The 20,963-nt window shown below is 44.7% G+C and overlaps 1 protein-coding gene across 1 annotated transcript in view; it reads right to left on the bottom strand.

The window, feature by feature from the left end:
- adcy9 (adenylate cyclase 9) overlaps positions 1-20,963 on the bottom strand; it is a 54,024-nt gene that overhangs the window by 21,225 nt on the left and 11,836 nt on the right. The gene's annotated exons all lie outside the window — the stretch shown is intronic.

The following is a 20,963-nucleotide window of genomic DNA, read 5'->3' as shown; positions in this document are numbered from 1 at the left end:
AGTATTATTGGCAAACGGAATGCGCTACTCAATCCAACATTCTCTTTTGTTTCAGGATTCTTGGCTATACCTTGAAGAGATACGATAAAGAGTCTTTCTCCAACCAATAATTTGGTTCAGTGTCATTGACTATAAGTCATGGCTCCATGACAATGTCTTAATCGAAATTACGGCTTGCCTCTTATCCGCTCGTCGTCCCCTTATGCCATAGTTTGTACATCTCAATTGTCAGTAGAAACCACATTTGTTTAAGCAAGTCAGCCATATCAGCTATGTTTTTAAAAAAAGTAAATGAGACTGAATGAACTGTTTCGCTGCCAGACAAGGCTCTGCTGATAGCCAGGTGTAGCAGTGGTAAGGTGTTGGGACTGCTGTTGGGACTCTTTATGTAGCTCCTAAAAGTTTGTGGGCACCGTTTGTCACTGTTATAGTGCAATTAATGTATTGTTTAGTGTTATGTTGTTTTGTTTTGTATTGTGTAGTGGCTTTGCTGGAATGCATCAAAAACATTTTTTATTTTTTGCCCCACCAAGATTTACATGCTAAAATCGCCACTGCACAGATGTCTCAAGTTTTGAGGGGGCGTGCAATTGGCATGCTGACTGCAGGAAGGTCCACCAGAGCTGTTGCCAGATAATTAAATGTACATTTCTCTACCATAAGCCGCCTCCAATGTTGTTTTATTGAATTTGGCAGTACGTCCAATCCCCCTCACAACCACAGACCATGTGTAACCACGCCAGCCCAGGACATCCACATCCGGCTTCTTCACCTGCAGGATCGTCTGAGACCAGCCACCCAGACAGCTGATGAAACTGTGGGTTTGCACAACTGAAGAATTTATGTACAAACTGTCAGAAACTGTCTCATGGAAGTTCATCTGCGTGCTCGTCGTCCTCACCAGGGTCTTGACCTGACTGCAGTTCGCCGTTGTAACGGACTTGAGTGGGCAAATGCTCACCTTCGATGGCCACTGGCACACTGGAGAAGTATGCTCTTCACAGATTAATCTTGGTTTCAACTGTATAGGGCGGATGGCAGACAGTGTGTATGGCGTCGTGTGGGCGAGTGGTTTGCTGATGTCAACGTTGTGAACAGAGTGCCCCATGGTGGTAGTGGGGTTATGGTATGGGCAGGCATAATGAACACAATTGCATTTTATCGATGGCAGTTTGAATGAAGAGATACCATGTTGAGATCCTGAGGCCCATTGCCGTGCTATTCATCCGCCGTCATCACCTCATGTTTCAGCATGATAATGCACGGCCCCATGTCACAAGGATCTGTACATAATTCATGGCTGCTGAAAATTTCCCATTTCTTCCATGGCATGCATACTCACCAGACATGTCACCCATTGAGCATGTTTGGGATGCTCTAGATCGACGTGTACAACAGTGTGTTCCAGTTCCCGCCAATATCCAGCAACTTCGCAGAGCCATTGAAGAGGAGTGGGACAACAATCAAGTTTGCCACAATCAACAGTCTGATCAACTCTATGCAAAGTAGATGTGTCGCGCTGCATGAGGCAAATGGTGGTCACACCAGATACTGACTGATTTTCTGATCCACGGCCCTAAAAATGTTTTTAGGTATCTGTGACCAACAGATGCATATATGTATTCCCAATCATGTGGAATCCATAGATTAGGGCCTAATTTATTTATTTTAATTGACTGATTTCCTTATATGAACTGTAACTCAGTAAAATGTTAGAAATTGTTGCATGTTGCATTTATGTTTTTGTTCAGTGTAAGTCTTAATGCAATAGGCTGTTTTCAGCTACCAGATCTCACAATCTCACGTCAGAATTAGACATTCATCCATGTTTCTCGAACGTCAAATTTCGAACTTGTTCCAAACGTCAAATTTCAAAGTGTTTAAGTTTTAGTTTAGGCATTAACTCTGAATTTTTAAGGTTAGGCATTAACTCCTTATTCTTAAGGTTAGGCATTAACTCCGAATGGTTAAGGCAAGGGTTAAGTTTTGGGATAGGCTTAAAACAAAAATCTAAAAAATAACTTTCTATCACTGGATTCTGACATGCAACCCTTGGCACCAGAGGCAGATGCTTTCCCCACCTACCATCCCCGTCCACAACACTGAAACCTACTTGAAGGTAACATCGCTCAATGTTGCCCCTAGTGGCCGGTTTCCACGTAATCTCCCGACGTCCTCAGACATGGGATGGACGTCGAATACTGACTTGTATCACGGGTGACCTGGCTGGTTTTCAAAGCAAAACAGGTTTCATGTTGCTAAAATACATTTTACAGACGTATCAACATTTATAAAAAGTGTGTGCCTGTGTGTATGTATGGTGGTGTGTCTCTGCAAATGGAAAGTGCATGTGTGTCCAACATAGTTGAAATGAAAAGCTATAGAGCTGGAATCATGTCAATATAAACTTCCCTAATAACCCTCTATACTCTGTGTGTCAACCCTCTCTAGGATGTACATCTATCCAGTCAGTGTATGGGAGGAACACTTAGCTTGACAGCCTGACACACAAACACTGAGAGGATCACTTAGGCCTGACAGCCTGACACACTTTAGCCTTTAATGCACCTGATGGATTCTATTGATTCTGTATAATACACAGACTGCTGGGCACACACATACACACAATCACAACGAAGAACACACACACACGATGAAGGGATACACAAACACAGCTGATAGACACACAAACACGGTTCATCTACTATGGCTGCTGTGGAGACAGAAATAGACAGGACTGTAGAAACAACATGTCTTTCACTTTCTGATCCCCACTTATTTTCTCTCTATGAATGAATACACACACACAGTTGTACACTTTCTATCTCTCTCCCTTTCTATCTCTCTCCCTTTCTTTCTTTCTTTCTCTCTCTTTCCGACCCAAAGGCCATTGTGTCCTTGAGAAGAAAGCAGAGTAAACTCCAAACTGCCAAAAACTATGAGAGAGTACAGACAAAGGGAGGGAGAGAGATGGAGAGTGAGGGAGGGAAAGAAGATAGTGCCTGCAGACTGTTTCCTGAGAGAGAGAGAGAGAGAGAGAGAGAGAGAGAGAGAGAGAGAGAGAGAGAGAGAGAGAGAGAGAGAGAGAGAGAGAGAGAGAGAGAGAGAGAAAGAGAGGCATGAGGGGGCATATGTGCCAGGTGTCTGTAGCCCAGCCAGTTGGCAGGGCCAAAACAGATTTCTCTAGGGAAGAGAGAGAAAGATAAAGAGAGAGTGAGAAAGAGAAAGAGAGAGAGCGAGAGAGAGAGTGTGTATGTGTGTGTGTGTGTGTGTGTGTGCATGTGCGTGAGACAGGGGCCTATGCCCTGCTGGCAGCGATACTTTAGGGGACAGGGGGTAAGCAGAGGGGTGAGGAGGGGGAGTCCACTAGAGATATGGCTTGAGGGTGAGAGTGAGAGTGTTCAATTGAGCGCTAATGGCATGTTATCTGTTAATGAGAGAGGGAGAGCCAGAGCGAGAGAAGAGAGAGAGGTGAGAGGGGGGAAGAGGGAGAGAGAGAGAGAGAGAGAGAGAGAGAGAGAGAGAGAGAGTGATGCATACATAAACAAACAAGTGTCAGCTGCCCTGGGTTAATGATCAAAGCAGATGCTGCATACCAATACTGCAGGGGAGGAACAGCAACAAATATTCCCTAGTACACACACACACACACACACACACACACACACACACACACACACACACACACACACACACACACACACACACACACACACTAGGGTTGGCCGGTATCCAGAATTTGATACCATCATACTCTTCCTGTACCAAGGGCCGCTATTTCCTTAAACACACACACACACATGCACGAACAAACACACAAACACACACACCCCTCCCTAAGATGCAGAGTTGGTCTCCTAGGAGGGCAGTACCACCCACGGTTCTGCTGCCTACATCTGGTGTACTGATGTCCCTACAGCCTGTAATGATGACCACATCACCACTAGACAAAGATAGCACGCACACACACTATAGGCTGACACAAATAAATGTATATACACACACACTGAGATGGAGGGATACACACACACACACACACACTAACACAAGCAGACAACACACACACACTAACACAAGCAGACAACACACACACACACTTCCACACTTGTGCATAGCAGACAAACACACAGTATCATACAAAGTATCTTTGGCGCCCTGTATAGAGAAGTCCCCCTGTATAGAGGAGACCCCTGTATAGAGGAGAGCCCCTGTATAGAGGAGAGCCCCTGTATAGAGGAGAGCCCCTGTATAGAGGAGACCCCTGTATAGAGGAGAGCCCCTGTATAGAGGAGACCCCTGTATAGAGGAGAGCCCCTGTATAGAGGAGAGCCCCTGTATAGAGGAGACCCCTGTATAGAGGAGAGCCCCTGTATAGAGGAGACCCCTGTATAGAGGAGAGCCCCTGTATAGAGAAGTCCCCCTGTATAGAGGAGAGCCCCTGTATAGAGGAGACCCCTGTGTAGAGGAGACCCCCTGTATAGAGGAGACCCCTGTATAGAGGAGAGCCCCTGTGTAGAGGAGAGCCCCTGTATAGAGAAGTCCCCCTGTATAGAGGAGAGCCCCTGTATAGAGGAGACCCCTGTATAGAGGAGAGCCCCTGTATAGAGGAGACCCCTGTATAGAGGAGAGCCCCTGTATAGAGGAGACCCCTGTATAGAGGAGAGCCCCTGTATAGAGAAGTCCCCCTGTATAGAGGAGAGCCCCTGTATAGAGGAGACCCCTGTGTAGAGGAGACCCCCTGTATAGAGGAGACCCCTGTATAGAGGAGAGCCCCTGTGTAGAGGAGACCCCCTGTATAGAAGAGACACCCTGTGTGTATGACTCAGTTGGATCTTCAGTGAACACTGCAGTATCCTACCCCCAAGACTCACGCACTATTAAATGTTCATGACAGGAGATAAACACAAACATGAACGCATGCCAGCACATACACACACATATACACACACACACACACCAGGGTTTCCGTTAGGAAAATGTGGCGCTGGACATTTGACCGGCAGCATTTTAATTTACTGGACATTTGAGAAATTTACTGGACCCATATGCATTGGGTACGTAACCTGATTAAGGCGTCCACCCACGGTGCTCAGAATGACAAAACTCACATTTAGATTACGGTAATTCATATTAACAGAACGTGCAAGTCGAGGATGCAACGATGTGCGGTCCTTCTTACCGAATTCTGATGCACACTTTGAAGATGTTAGAATAACTGTCCACATTTATTTTTCCTCAGCCAACAAGACGAGTAACAAACAGAAAAATCACTAGCCTACAGTATGTCAATCTACTATCCCCCAGAGTAGAACAGTTAAACTATTCTATTGGTCAGCTAGTCGAGAAAGAAATAACCTATTCCAAAAATACTCTGGGACAGTTGTGGGACGATAGATCCCAAATTCATCCAACCAGTAGGCCTAGGCTACATCAAATAAACTTTAAAAAGCAATGAGTCTGATGCAACAGATCAGAGCGTTTAGCTTCAAATGTTGATCAATTATTATTTATTCACATTATAAGGGCAGCAATGTGCACAAGGCAGTAGGATACGAGTGAATGTTCGTTCATTAATGTAATTAGCAGGAAAACACTGTTGTCAAAAGGGCACTGCACACGCGAGAGGTTTAATGTGACAGAGATTAAAATATTCATTAGGAATTTTGAAAGAGGTGAGATCTCATTGCAACAACTAGCATGGGTTGCTAATATGACTAGGATTGTGCCTTTGGCTACTAGACAATGAAAGAAAGTTGATATAAAATAATTGCCTCCACAGATATGGTCTGATTTTGGCTAAGCTACACTATACAGTGGGGAAAATAAGTATTTAGTCAGCCACCAATTGTGCAAGTTCTCCCACTTAGAAAGATGAGAGAGGCCTGTAATTTTCATCATAGGTACACGTCAACTATGACAGACAAAATGAAAAAAAAAATCCAGAAAATCACATTGTAGGATTTTTAATGAATTTATTTGCAAATTAAGGTGGAAAATAAGTATTTGGTCAATAACAAAAGTTTCTCAATACTTTGTTATATACCCTTGGTTGGCAATGACACAGGTCAAACGTTTTCTGTAAGTCTTCACAAGGTTTTCACACACTGTTGCTGGTATTTTGGCCCATTCCTCCATGCATATCTCCTCTAGAGCAGTGATGTTTTGGGGCTGTCGCTGGGCAACACGGACTTTCAACTCCCTCCAAAGATTTTCTATGGGGTTGAGATCTGGAGATTGGCTAGGCCACTCCAGGACCTTGAAATGCTTCTTACGAAGCCACTCCTTCGTTGCCCGGGCGGTGTGTTTGGGATCATTGTCATGCTGAAAGACCCAGCCACGTTTCATCTTCAATGCCCTTGCTGATGGAAGGAGGTTTTCACTCAAAATCTCACGATACATGGCCCCATTCATTCTTTCCTTTACACGGATCAGTCGTCCTGGTCCCTTTGCAGAAAAACAGCCCCAAAGCATGATGTTTCCACCCCCATGCTTCACAGTAGGTATGGTGTTCTTTGGATGCAACTCAGCATTCTTTGTCCTCCAAACACGACGAGTTGAGTTTTTACCAAAAAGTTATATTTTGGTTTCATCTGACCATATGACATTCTCCCAATCCTCTTCTGGATCATCCAAATGCACTCTAGCAAACATCAGATGGGCCTGGACATGTACTGGCTTAAGCAGGGGGACACGTCTGCCACTGCAGGATTTGAGTCCCTGGCGGCGTAGTGTGTTACTGATGGTAGGCTTTGTTACTTTGGTCCCAGCTATCTGCAGGTCATTCACTAGGTCCCCCGTGTGGTTCTGGGATTTTTGCTCACCGTTCTTGTGATCATTTTGACCCCACGGGGTGAGATCTTGCGTGGAGCCCCAGATCGAGGGAGATTATCAGTGGTCTTGTATGTCTTCCATTTCCTAATAATTGCTCCCACAGTTGATTTCTTCAAACCAAGCTGCTTACCTATTGCAGATTCAGTCTTCCCAGCCTGGTGCAGGTCTACAATTTTGTTTCTGGTGTCCTTTGACAGCTCTTTGGTCTTGGCCATAGTGGAGTTTGGAGTGTGACTGTTTGAGGTTGTGGACAGGTGTCTTTTATACTGATAACAAGTTCAAACAGGTGCCATTAATACAGGTAACGAGTGGAGGACAGATGAGCCTCTTAAAGAAGAAGTTACAGGTCTGTGAGAGCCAGAAATCTTGCTTGTTTGTAGGTGACCAAATACTTATTTTCCACCATAATTTGCAAATAAATTCATTAAAAATCCTAGAATGTGATTTTCTGGATTATTTTTTCTCAATTTGTCTGTCATAGTTGACGTGTACCTATGATGAAAATTACAGGCCTCTCTCATCTTTTTAAGTGGGAGAACTTGCACAATTGGTGGCTGACTAAATACTTTTTTCCCCCACTGTATATACACAAAAGCATGTGGATACCCCTTCAACTTAATGGATTTGGTTATTTCAGCCACACCCGTTGCTGACAGGTGTATAAAATCGAGCACACATCCCTGCAATCTCCATAGACAAACATTGGCAGTAGAATGGCATTACTGAAGAGCTCAGTGACTTTCAACATGGCACCATCATAGGATGCCACCTTTCTAACAAGTCAGTTCGTCAAATTTCTGCCCTGCTAGAGCTGCCCCGGTCAACTGTAAGTGTTATTATTTAGAAGTGGAAACGTCTAGGAGCAACAACGACTCAGCCGTGAAGTGGTAGGCCACACAAGCTCACAGAACGGTACCGCCAAATGCAGAAGCGCATAGCGCGTAAAAATCGTCTGTCCTCGAATCAAACACTCACTACGAGTTCCAAACGGCCTCTGGAAGCAACGTCAGCACAAGAACTGTTCGTCAGGAGCTTCATGAAATGGGTTTCCATGGCCGTGTAGCCGCCCACAAGCCTAAGATCACCATGCGCAATGCCAAGCGTCGGCTGGAGTTGTGTAAAGCTCGCTGCCATTGGACTCTGGAGCAGTGGAAACGCGTTCTCTGGAGTGATGAATCATGCCTCCCCATCTGGCAGTCAGTACGACAAACTAATCTGGGTTTGGCGGATGCCAGGAGAACGCTACCTGCCCCAATGCATAGTGCCAACTGTAAAGTTAGGTAGAGGAGGAATAATGGTCTGGGGCTGTTTTTCATGGTTCGGGCTAGGCCCCTTAGTTCCAGTGAAGGGAAATAACGCTTCAGCATACAATGACATTCTAGACGATTCTTTGCTTCCAACAGTTTGGGGGAAGGCCCTTTCCTGTTTCAGCATGACAATGCCCCATTACACAAAGCGAGGTCCATACAGAAATGGTTTGTTGAGATCAGTGTGGAAGAACTTGACTGGCCTGCACAGAGCCCTGACTTCAACCCCATCAAACACCTTTGGGATGAATTGTAACGCCAACTGCAAGCCAGGCCTAATCGCCCAACATCAGTGCCCAACCTCACCACTGCTCTTGTGGCTGAATGGAAGCAAGTCCCCGCAGCAATGTTCCAACATCTAGTGGAAAGCCTTCCCAGAAGAGTGGAGGCTGTTATAGAAGCAAAAGGGGACCAACTCCATATTAATGCCCATGATTTTGGAATGAGATGTTCGACGAGCAGGTGTCCACATACTTTTGGTCATGTAGTGTACTTTGAAGCAAGGTATGACATGCCTCATAATATGTATTAAAACGTTCAGGTTTCAAACAATTAAGTATATGTTTTCAAAATGTGTCCTGCCTCCAGCTCATTACAAAGTGTTGTGTGATGCACTAATGAAGCCTGGCTTCCGTTGCCTATGTTTGCTGTTTGAGATGCTGTAGCAGCAGCTACCATGCTGTCTGACAGATTTTCCGCTCAAAGGCTCTGTATCTGTATGTCGTACGAGTGTGATAAATTAGATACATAACAAATATACTGTATACACAAAGCAATGTAATTCCACTAAATTATGCATATTAACCTATTAACCGATAAGCATGACCAGTTTCCATGGACTGGTATTTCCACCAATGAAGAGGCTAAAAAGCATTACTTCACTAAGGGATTTTTTCTTCTTCTCCCAGGCAATTGGCGGCACCAATATTATCGGCTTTTCAACAAAAAAAACGCCCAAAAGCCAGCTATTCCCGGCTAACGGAAACCCTGACACACACGGATGCATGCAAGCACACACACACACGTCATCAGGAGGAAGAGGGAGAGCGAGAAAATGAAAGACATTGGACTAGTTCAAGAGAGAAAGACAGATGGAGAGATGGAGGGAGTGCAAATAAGAATAGTTAAAAGAGTGATAAAGACTGAAACATGATCAAATAGAAGGTTGGAACACAGGAAAGTGTGTATGAATGAACGAATGATGGAATTAATGAATGAATGAATGGATGAATAAATGATGGAATAAATTAATGATGGAATAAATTAATTAATTAATTAATGATGGAATAAATGAATGAATGAATGAATGAATGAATGAATGAATGAATGAATGAATGATGGAATAAATAAATAAATAATAATATAATAATAATAATAATAATAAATTAATTAATACATTAATAAATTAATAAAAATTAATAAATTAATAAATGAATGAATAAATAAATGAATTAATGAATGATGGAGTAAATGAATGAATGAATGAATGAATTAATGATGGGGAAAATGAATGAATGAATAAATGAATGATGGAATAAAGGAATGAATGAATTAATTAATTAATTCATGAAAGAATGAATGATGGAATAAATGAATGAATGAATAAATGAATGAATGAAAGAATGAATGATGGAATAAATGAATGAATGAATGAGAGCGTATGAATGAGACAAGAGCGGAAGAGAGTACCACTCCTACCTCCTTGTCAGTCTGTCGGGGTGTGTATATGTGAGTGTATTTATGTGAGCGGGGTGTGTATATGTGAGCGTATGTGTGTGAGCGGGGTGTGTATATGTGAGTGTATTTATGTGAGCGGGGTGTGTATATGTGAGCGTATGTGTGTGAGCGGGGTGTGTATATGTGAGCGTATGTGTGTGAGCGGGGTGTGTATATGTGAGCGTATGTGTGTGAGCGGGGTGTGTATATGTGAGCGTATGTGTGTGAGCGGGGTGTGTATATGTGAGCGTATGTGTGTGAGCGGGGTGTGTATATGTGAGCGTATGTGTGTGAGCGGGGTGTGTGTGTGTGAGCGTATGTGTGTGAGCGGGGTGTGTGTGTGTGAGCGTATGTGTGTGAGCGGGGTGTGTGTGTGTGACATTCCACATGTACACGCTAACTCCGTCTACACCACAGCCCAGTCCATTCCTCTCGCTTTGAATCCAAACAGACCGGAAACACACCCACACCCTACAGGTGTCCAATACTACACAACAACCCCTGGACAGTGGGAACTTAACCTATAGACCAGTATAGGGTGAACGGAACAGCGGTGAAATCATACCACAGGAGGTTGGTGACACCTTAATTGGGGAGAATGGGCTTGTGGTAATGGCTAGAGCGGAATAAGTGGAATGGTACACATGTGTTTGATGCCATTTCATTTGCTCTGTTCCAGCCATTATTATGAGCCGTTTGTATTTGTATTTATTAGGGATCCCCATTAGCTGTTGCCAAGGCAGCAGCTACTCTTCCTGGGGTCCAAACACATTAAGGCACTTACATTACATATAAAACAAAATATAAAACAGTACATCATATTACATTATTACACCTCTACATATCTACAATACAAAATGTATAATACAACCATACAACAATATTACAATGTATGTGTGTGTAGAGTGCGTGTGCTAGCGCTTGTGTGCGTATGCGTGTCTGTACATGTGTATCTCTTCACAGTCCCCGCTGTTCCATAAGTTGTATTTCTACCTGTTTTTGAAATCTGATTCTACTGCTTGCATCAATTATCTGATGTGGAATAGAGTTCCATGTAGTCATGGCTCTATGTAGTACTGTGCGCCTCCCATAGTCTGTTCTGGACTTGGGAATTGTGAAGAGACCTCTGGTGGCATGTCTTGTGGGGTATGCATGGGTGTCCGAGCTGTGTGCTAGTAGTTTAACAGACAGCGCAGTACATTCAGCTTGTCAACGCTTCTTACAAAAACAAGTAGTGATGAAGTGAATCTCTCCTCCACTTTGAGCCATGAGAGATTGACTTGCATATTATTAACAAAAGCCGTTCTCCCCTCAGCAGCCTCCTGTGAATCATACACTTGGGTTATAAACATTTACTGCTCTGTAGTGGAGAGCAAGGGTTAAAATGACTTTTTACAATTTATTCATTAATATATTGTATAAGTCACCTACATTACATTGCCAAGAGCTTTGACTTTTCAATAATTACTACACTCCATTAAGTCATCCATCTTTTTGAGAGCCAAAGTTTTCACTTTATTGCGTTCCAGCAGCGGGAATATAAAGACAGTGGGTTTTAGAGAGAATCCCGGAGCATCCTGGTCTGGACTTCACCACTTCCTGTCACCTGACCCCTGACACTGACCCTTGACCTCTCAGCGGCTTAGACCCACATGATCAAAATCATCTACAGCGACCTTCGGGGTCACACGGTCTGCTCTGGTCCCAGACGCAGCCAATGAAATGTGTGTGTGGAAATGTGTGTGTGCGTGTGAAACCCACGCCCAACATTTAGTAAATATATAGCCAACAAGAACATCTAACTAAAGTATACCAACAATATCTGTATAACTCTCTCTCTCTCTCTCTCTCTCTCTCTCTCTCTCTCTCTCTCTCTCTCTCTCTCTCTCTCTCTCTCTCTCTCCTTGAGAACTAGGTCTGTGTGGTTTCAGATGCCTCCATATTAGGACACAGTGATGGAACGGAGGATGAGGCCGCCCTATCCCACTCTCCTTCCCTGCTCCCTCCCTCCAACACCCTCTCCCTCCCTCCTCCCTCCTCCCTCCTTCTCTCCTTCCTCTTGTGGGCCTCACTCAGTTGTGGGCCATATTAGAGGGCAAATACAGTCCTGGGAGCCACGCTCCCTCTCTCCCTCTGTTTTTATTTTATTTTATTTAACCTTTATTTAACTAGGCAAGTCAGTTAAGAACAAATTCTTATTTACAATGACGGTTCATCCCTCCTTTCTTCTCTCTCTCTCTCTCTCTCTCTCTCTCTCTCTCTCTCTTTATCTCCCCCTCTCTCCCCCTCTCTCTCTCTCTCCCCCTCTGTCCCCCTCTGTCCATCCATCCCGCCCCTCTCTCTCTTATTCCACCTTCCTCTCCCCCTCCCCCTCTTCCTCTCTTCCTCTCCCTCTGTCTCTTTCACTAACAGGAGCTGTCAGTAGGGAGATCCAGAGAGTGTTGGAGGGGATGTTTAGAGTGACGTTGCGTCACATTGACCTACACACTGTCCCTCACTACACACACTACATACACACACACACACCAGTGTGTCCCTCTAAAAAAAGATGTTGTAAAAATACATTTCAATATAGATTTCTACAGATATGCCCTTTGAAATTGATAGTGCAAGATTTGGGCAATTAAGCCCTTTTTCTACTCACACATAGTCAGATGAAATCATGGATACCATTTTATGTCTTCACATGCATTTTGAAGGAAGTTTCTATCTAGCGTTAGCTCAATGACTGGATGTCTATGGGAACAGCTAGCATGTCATTGCGCTAACGCTACCCTTGCCACCACTGCTGAAAAAAAAGGGGGAAACACACACAAACAGATGCACACAAGCATGAAAACACACACTCACACTCTCTCCCTCTCAAACACACACGTACACACACTCCTCACTTACCATGACCCAAGGGACATAACAACAGAATACAGAGTGACTGTTGTTACAGGCTTTGGTTTTCTAACATGTTTAACTGACCGTAGTCATTTCAGACACTATCCCTCTATGCCCTTCATCATTAACCCTAGGACTGCTCATACAACTCTTCACTCAAACATAGGGGCAGGAAAGTCCTGCATGGCAACCTTGGTTGGTGTGTGTGTTGTCTTACTGAATGTTCCTCCCCGTCTCATGATTCACCCTTTTCATGATGCCACACACACACACACACACACAAACACACACACATAAACACACACACACACATTCCCTCCCCCACTCCTAGCTGGACTGTGGGAAATCCTTGGGAAAGAGGTTGTGGCTACAGGCTCTGTTTCTTTTCTCTCTTCTCTCTCTCGTTCTCTCTATCGCTCTCTCTTTCTTCGCTCTCTCTCGTTCTCTCTATCGCTCTCTCTTTCTTCGCTATCTCTCGCTCCCTCCCTCTCTCTCTCTTCGCTCTCTCTCTCTCTTCGCTCTCTCCCTCTCTTCGCTCTCTCTTTCTTCGCTCTCTCTCGCTCCCTCCCTCTCTCTCTCTTCGCTCTCTCTCTCTCTTCGCTCTCTCCCTCTCTCTCTCCTTCTCCCTCTCCCTCTCTCTCCCTCTCACCCCCCCTCTCTCCCTCACTCTCTCTCTCCATCTCAGCCCCTCCCTCCCTCCCTCTCCCTCCAGCAGTAAACCTCTAAGTTAATGAACTATTATTTCTAGGCTACTAGGAGACAGAGAGCTAGACAGCTTTCTTTGATGCCATGATAACTTTGAAATTAGTGACAACAATAACAATATATTCATTTAGGATTCTCTATAACAACATCAAATAGACACAGGTACTGCGACAAACGCTGTAGATACTTCATTTGGAGCCACAATGAAGCATCTAAATGTGTGTGTTTGTGTCTGTATTCATTGATCAGATCACACCAACACACACACACACTCCAGCCCCAGCCATATAAATCTGTGCTAGCGATGCTCATGGTTTTTTAAGCAGCTCCCGGGCCGTGCTCTGCCTGTTTTATTTACACCAACCATTTAACACACACTCTACCCCAGAGCCTGCACTACAGCCAGTTTCTACACACACACTCACGTGTGCATGGCCACGCATGCAAAAACGCAGACACCCACATACACACACACACACACAGCAGTGCCAGCGATAACCAACTGCTTCTCACTCACACATTCCACTGTCCCACAACAAAGTCTTTAAACAGCTGCTAGAGAAAGACACACTCTCCACTTCTCTCAGCATTAGATACAATCCACTCTTCTCCTCTGATAGCGGTGTCTAGACTGTAGAGAATGAGTCTGACCTTTGACCCCAGGAAGTGAATTATCAGGCCTATCCCCTGCCCACCCGCCCCTCACACACGCACACACGCACACACACCGACACACACCGACACACACAGACAAACACACACACAGACAGACACACACTCTCCCTGAGCCTCCCATAGAGGTAGACACACACCACTTTTGCCCCCTCCTCCCCCACCCTTGCGAGCAAAACATTTTAGTGGCCCCCTTCTTGACAGCAGAGAGAAAAGTTTTCGAGTTCATTTCCTGCAATTCTACTCATTTTGCCATGGGGCGGAGAGAAAAATATGATATCAGTGACCCCTGGTCGGTAATACAACGATGATTTAGAAAAAAATATCGAAATTGCACCTTGTGTATTCTACTATTCTAACTCTCAACAGTGAGTTGAGACCCCGGCCAAGTAATTTTTTTTTTAAAATAGAACAAAATATGGATTATTTTTGGGTAATTGATCCGCAGGCCGGCCGGTTGCCCATTCATGTCCTATATGGACCACTCTACCCAGCTGGATCAACACACAGGGGGGACCTTTAACACTGGTGCTCAGCAGGAAGTGTAGTCACATGAAGCAACCGCAGAGAGAAATAGCTTGGATAGAAACTGGAGTAGATAGTTCTTGGATAACATGTCTATGCTTGTCTGCCGTCTGAATTAAGGATACATGATTAATCGTTTTATTAGGAAACTGGGCCAACCACTGATTTCATGGCGTGGGTTTTATGTGGTGATATAATTCACAGAATATTAATTGTCAACATAATCCCTTTAGAAACAAGCCATATGACAGTCTATTGGATATGTAGAAAAAGTAGACACACACAGCCAAACACACACACACACACACACACACACACCAATAGTCCAGGGAATGGAGTGTCATTTCAGACGCACACTGTGTGTGTGTCTTATTAATCTACCATGTTGTCTCTCTGCAGTGTGTGTGTCTTATTAATCTACCATGTTGTCTCTCTGCAGTGTGTGTGCTGTACGGCTGGGATCTGATAGAACAGGGTTGGCCTCCAGTATCTGTACCGGCACACACTCTGACCTGACTAGAATACTCACTCTACTTCTTAGGAGGAAGAGACCGAGGGAGAGACCGAGAGAGAGCGAAAGAGAGAGAGAGAGAGAGAGAGAGAGAGAGAGAGAGAGAGACCGAGAGAGATAGAGAGAGAGAGAGAGAGAGAGAGAGAACGAGAGAGAGAGAGAGAGAGAGAGAGAGAGAGAGAGAGAGAGAGAGAGAGATTATATTATTGACATCCTACTGCGCTACACTAGTTCAGTATATTATTGACCTGCTACTGCACTACACTAGTTCAGTATATTATTGACCTTCTACTGTACTACACTAGTTCAGTATATTATTGACAGTCTACTGCGCTACACTAGTTCAGTATATTATTACATTTTACATTTTAGTCATTTAGCAGACGCTCTTATCCAGAGCGACTTAAAGGAGCAATTAGGGTTAAGTGCCTTGCTCAAGGGCTACTGCACTACACTAGTTCATTACTGGTATATTGTTGACCTACTACTGCGCTACAATAGATCAGTATATTATTGACCTTCTACTGCGCTACACTATTTCAGTATATTATTAATATCCTACTGTGCTACATTAGTTCAGTATATTATTAACATCCTAATGCGCTACACTAGTTCATTAGAAGTATATTATTGATCTTCTACTGCGCTACACTAGTTCAGTATATTATTGATCTTCTACTGCGCTACACTAGTTCAGTATATTATTGATCTTCTACTGCGCTACACTAGTTCATTAGCAGTATATTATTGATCTTCTACTGCGCTACACTAGTTCAGTATATTATTGATCTTCTACTGCGCTACACTAGTTCATTAGCAGTATATTATTGACCTTCTACTGCGCTACACTAGTTCAGTATATTATTGATCTTCTACTGCGCTACACTAGTTCATTAGTAGTATATTATTGACCTTCTACTGCGCTACACTAGTTCAGTATATTATTGATCTTCTACTGCGCTACACTAGTTCATTAGTAGTATATTATTGACCTTCTACTGCGCTACACTAGTTCAGTATATTATTGAGCTCCTATTGCGCTACACTAGTTAATTAGTAGTATATTATTGACTTACTGTGCTACACTAGTTCAGTTGATTATTGACATCCTACTGCACTACACTAGTTCAGTATATTATTGACCTCACACACACACACACACGACTATGACTGGACATGACTGACCGACATATAGTAGTGGAAAGAAGACACTGGACCTGTCTGAGCCCAGTACAATATCATGGCTACAATCAGGCTAGAACAATATTCTAGAGGTGAAATGAGCTAAAGCTAGCTACAGGTAACTTATCCCCATGTACTGCTAAATCACTATCATCCTACAGCTGCAGTTAAGCTACTCTATGTCTGCATCCCAAATGGCACCCTATTCCCTACTTAGTGCACTACTTTTACGGGCTCTGGCCAAACGTATTGCACTATATAGGGAATAAGGTGCCATTTGGGACGCACAAACGGCCTAGTGGAGCAGTACACTACAGCTGGATCTCATCTCTCTCTCCTTTTCCCTTATTGGAACTCTCCCGGTGAGGTTGGAGATTAGAGGGGTTATAAAACTCTCACTGTCATTTTAGACTCTCTCGCTCTCTCTGTCTCTGTCTCTGTCTCTAGCTCTCTGTCTCTCTGTCTCTGTCTCTCTGTCTCTCTCTGTCTCTCTGTCTCTCTAGCTCTCTGTCTCTGTCTCTAGCTCTCTGTGTCTCTCTAGCTCTCTCTGTCTCTCTGTCTCTCTCTGTCTCTGTCTCTCTAGCTCTCTCTGTCTCTCTAGCTCTCTCTGTCTCTCTCTAGCTCTCTCTGTCTCTGTCTCTCTAGCTCTCTCTGTCTCTGTCTCTAGCTCTCTCTGTCTCTCTGTCTCTGTCTCTGTCTCTAGCTCTCTGTCTCTCTGTCTCTGTCTCTCTAGCTCTCTCTGTCTCTCTGTCTCTCTAGCTCTCTGTCTCTGTCTCTAGCTCTCTGTGTCTCTCTAGCTCTCTCTGTCTCTCTGTCTCTCTCTGTCTCTCTGTCTCTCTAGCTCTCTGTCTCTGTCTCTAGCTCTCTGTGTCTCTCTAGCTCGTTCTGTCTCTCTGTCTCTCTAGCTCTCGCTGTCTCTCTGTCTCTCTAGCTCTCTGTCTCTCTAGCTCTCTAGCTCTCCTGCTCTCTAGTTATCTAGTTCTCTGTCTCTCTAGCTCTCTCCCCCCCTTTACATTTACATTACATTTTAGTCATTTAGCAGATGCTCTTATCCAGAGCGACTTACAGTTAGCACATACATTATTTTTATCGAACCCACAACCCTGGCGTTGCAAACGCCATGCTCTACCAACTGAGCTACATCCCCTGCCGGCCATTCCCTCCCCTACCCTGGACGACGCAGGGCCAATTATGCGCCGCCCCATGGGTCTCCCGGTCGCGGCCAGCTACGACAGAGCCTGGATTTGAACCAGGATCTCTAGTGGCACAGCTAGCACTGCGATGCAGTGCCTTAGACCACTGCGCCACTTTACTGATGTCTTACCACTTTCACTCTCTTTTCCTTCCTTCTTGCTCTTCCTTTCTCCTCCCTTCATCTCTCTCACGTCTTCTTGTGAGCGAGAGGCCAGGGGAATGGAGGAATCCACACGCACGCAGATGCACGCACACGCGCGCGGACACACACACAGAGAGAGAGAGAGAGAGAGAGAGAGAGAGAGAGAGAGAGAGAGAGAGAGAGAGAGAGAGAGAGAGAGAGAGAGAGAGAGAGAGTAGTGGGTGGTGTATAAACATGTCTATGCCTGGAAAGCAGGACCACCATCGCCCTGCGATTACAGCTGACCCTTGACCCCTCAGTGAGAGCGGGCTGTAAACCAATCAGAGGACAGGAGGAGGAGGGCTAAACAACTCCATGTTGGGACACACTGGGACACACACTCCATGTATCAAAAATACAATACATTCTGTTATACTGGATCATATTCATTAGGCACTAGGGTTGGTCGGTATACTGTATATACCATATTCCGGGGTATTTCTAAATAACCTGGTATTACTGTTGGGCGGTATCCAGATTTTCATTTCGTCATACCATCCTTCTCTCATCCCAGGATTTACTGTATTACCGGCTTGGTACACAAGGGGGCGCCAAAAACGGAGGGGGAAAAGCACATTGGGCGTCTATTACCAGAATGCTAACAAAATTACCATAAATAATAGAGGATTTCCATAGAGGTTGCTAGCTAAATATGCTAACGAGCGCAAACGAAAATAAACTAATTGCAAAGACAGGCAATCCAGCTCATAAAGTTATACATATATAGGTAGGAGCTACCGAATGTGAATGAGAGACATTGTGCAAATGAACAAAGTTTTCATGCTTGTCTGAAGGAAGAACATTACTGTGTACACGCTGAGTCTGTGTGGAGTCTGGAGTCGCTAGGGCAACGGGCCTGCCTGCTCTGCTCAGAGAAGAGGGGGGAGGGGCAGACGGGCCCAGAATGAAGAGGAGAAAAAACGCAAGAAAATCAAGCTGCAGTGGCACCTGTACAGATAACTCATCCAGAGGGCTTTGACTTCTCAAACACAGCAGAAAGCTAACACAATATGATGCCCCGTCACCTTATTAATTCAGCCACTTACTTAGATAACTAGCAAGTTAAACTTGGGTGTCGTGATAATGCAGAATTCTTATTTTTTCACGCAGGTAAAAAAGATAAAACGCATAAGAAATATCTTGCTGCGTTTAAAAACAATACCCCTTGTGTGCTCTACTGTGTGCTCTACCGGTAATACCGTATATCCCTGGATACCGCCCGACCAAAGAGAAGAAAACAGACTGAAACGGGGAGGGACTACCTGAACTTGTCCAATAAAAGAAACGTTTGTTTTTGTTTTCTGTTGCAAAATGGTGTGCCCTGATGAATACTAACCTGGTATAGGCCTACAGTTGACCCCTGATAGCCTCAATGGTACTTTCGGACTGTCGTGACAGTGGACACACACACACACACACATACACGTTATGGTAAAACTGCTGAGATGCCACCGCATAGTACCATGGGAACAACAGTTCAAAGGTCTAGTCATGAGTTTGCAGATGCATACATGCAATTACTGCAAATTCATGCACACACGTACAAACACACACACACACACACACACACACATTTCTAACCCCATTTCCCTGAGTAACAGCACACCACAACAGGAGTGTAAAAAGCCTGAACACAGCATATCCATCCATGGCCATTCAGACTCTGTGTGTGTGTGTGTGTGTGTGTGTGTGTGTGTGTGTGTGTGTGTGTGTGTGTGTGTGTGTGTGTGTGTGTGTGTGTGTGTGTGTGTGTGTGTGTGTGTGTGTGTGTGAGAGAGAGTGTGTGTGTGTGTGGAGCCCAGAGCTCAACACCAACAAACCCTGGGCACAAAATGCAAGCCTCACCACCTGGGCTGAAATAGGAGAGATGGCAGATTCAAACATACACACACACACACACACACACAGAGTTGTACACACACGCACACACACACACAGAGTTGCACACACACACAAATACCAGTGCCGGGTCACAGAGGGGCTATCATTGCTAATAAAGCTATATGGGAAAACCATGAGTCATTGGACTGGTGTTACGTAAGGTCTGTGTGTGTGTGTGTGTGTGTGTGTGTGTGTGTGTGTGTGTGTGTGTGTGTGGGTTGAATGACAGGTGAATCGCTGAGTGGATGAGACGGGTAACACTAGGGGTGTAACGGTACATGTATTCGTACCAAAGCATTCGGTATGGGGACCTCAGTTCGGTCCACACTGTGAAACCAAATGAATACATTAAAAATATATATATATAGATATATATGTATATAAAATAAAAGCAATAGCCGATGCCTACGCTGCGTTGTTTGAGTAAATCGGAGCTGAAAAATACATTTCAGGCTATTCCGTTAAAACAACTAGAGCTTAAACCCACGTTGTAATCAAAATTCTAATCTTAACTGGCGCATTTCAAACTGTCCTTTTGTGAGGCGCAGCTGTGAACTATTTCTGTACAGTGGTGAGTGGTGGGGTTGATAAACCAGAACTGGAGGATCCTCCATCATCGTTTAAATCTCCAGTTTGGGAAAATGTTGGCTTCCCAGTAGATTACAAAGGTGATGGACAGAGAGAGTATGTCGCCACACACCTTAAACATGTTGACACATTTACGCTGACATCAGCCCAGTATTCCTACCACTGGAGCAAGACAGAAACGCATTCTGCATTCAAGCAGCCCTTCAGCTGATTCTGACCGGGCCAAAGAAATTGGCTAACATCAAAGCGGTGACCCGATCCTGCAGGTTCATGCTCTACAACATTTGCAGAGTACGACCCTACCTTACACAGAAAGCGGCACAGGTCCTAATCCAGGCACTTGTCATCTCCCGTCTGGATTACTGCAACTTGCTGTTGGCTAGGCTCCCTGCCTGTGCCATTAAACCCCTACAACTCATCCAGAACGCTGCAGCCCGTCTGGTGTTAAACCTTCCCAAGTTCTCTCATGTCACCCCACTCCTCCGCACACTCCACTGGCTTCCAGTTGAGGCTTGCATCTACTACAAAACCATGGTGCTTGCCTACGGAGCTGTGAGGGGAACGGCACCTCCTTACCTTCAGGCTCTGATCAGACCCTACACCCAAACAAGGGCACTACGTTCATCCACCTCTGGCCTGCTAGCTCCCCTACCTCTACGGAAGCACAGTTCCCGCTCAGCCCAGTCAAAGCTATTCGCTGCTCTGACACCCCAATGGTGGAACAAGCTCCCCCACGACGCCAGGACAGCGGAGTCACTGACCACCTTCTGGAGACACTTGA

The sequence above is a fragment of the Coregonus clupeaformis genome, chromosome 38 (genome assembly GCF_020615455.1).
Source record: "Coregonus clupeaformis isolate EN_2021a chromosome 38, ASM2061545v1, whole genome shotgun sequence".
In the NCBI taxonomy this organism is placed as follows: domain Eukaryota; kingdom Metazoa; phylum Chordata; class Actinopteri; order Salmoniformes; family Salmonidae; genus Coregonus; species Coregonus clupeaformis.
Note: the sequence above shows the minus strand (reverse complement) of the source record. Positions and strands in the feature narration are given on the sequence as shown.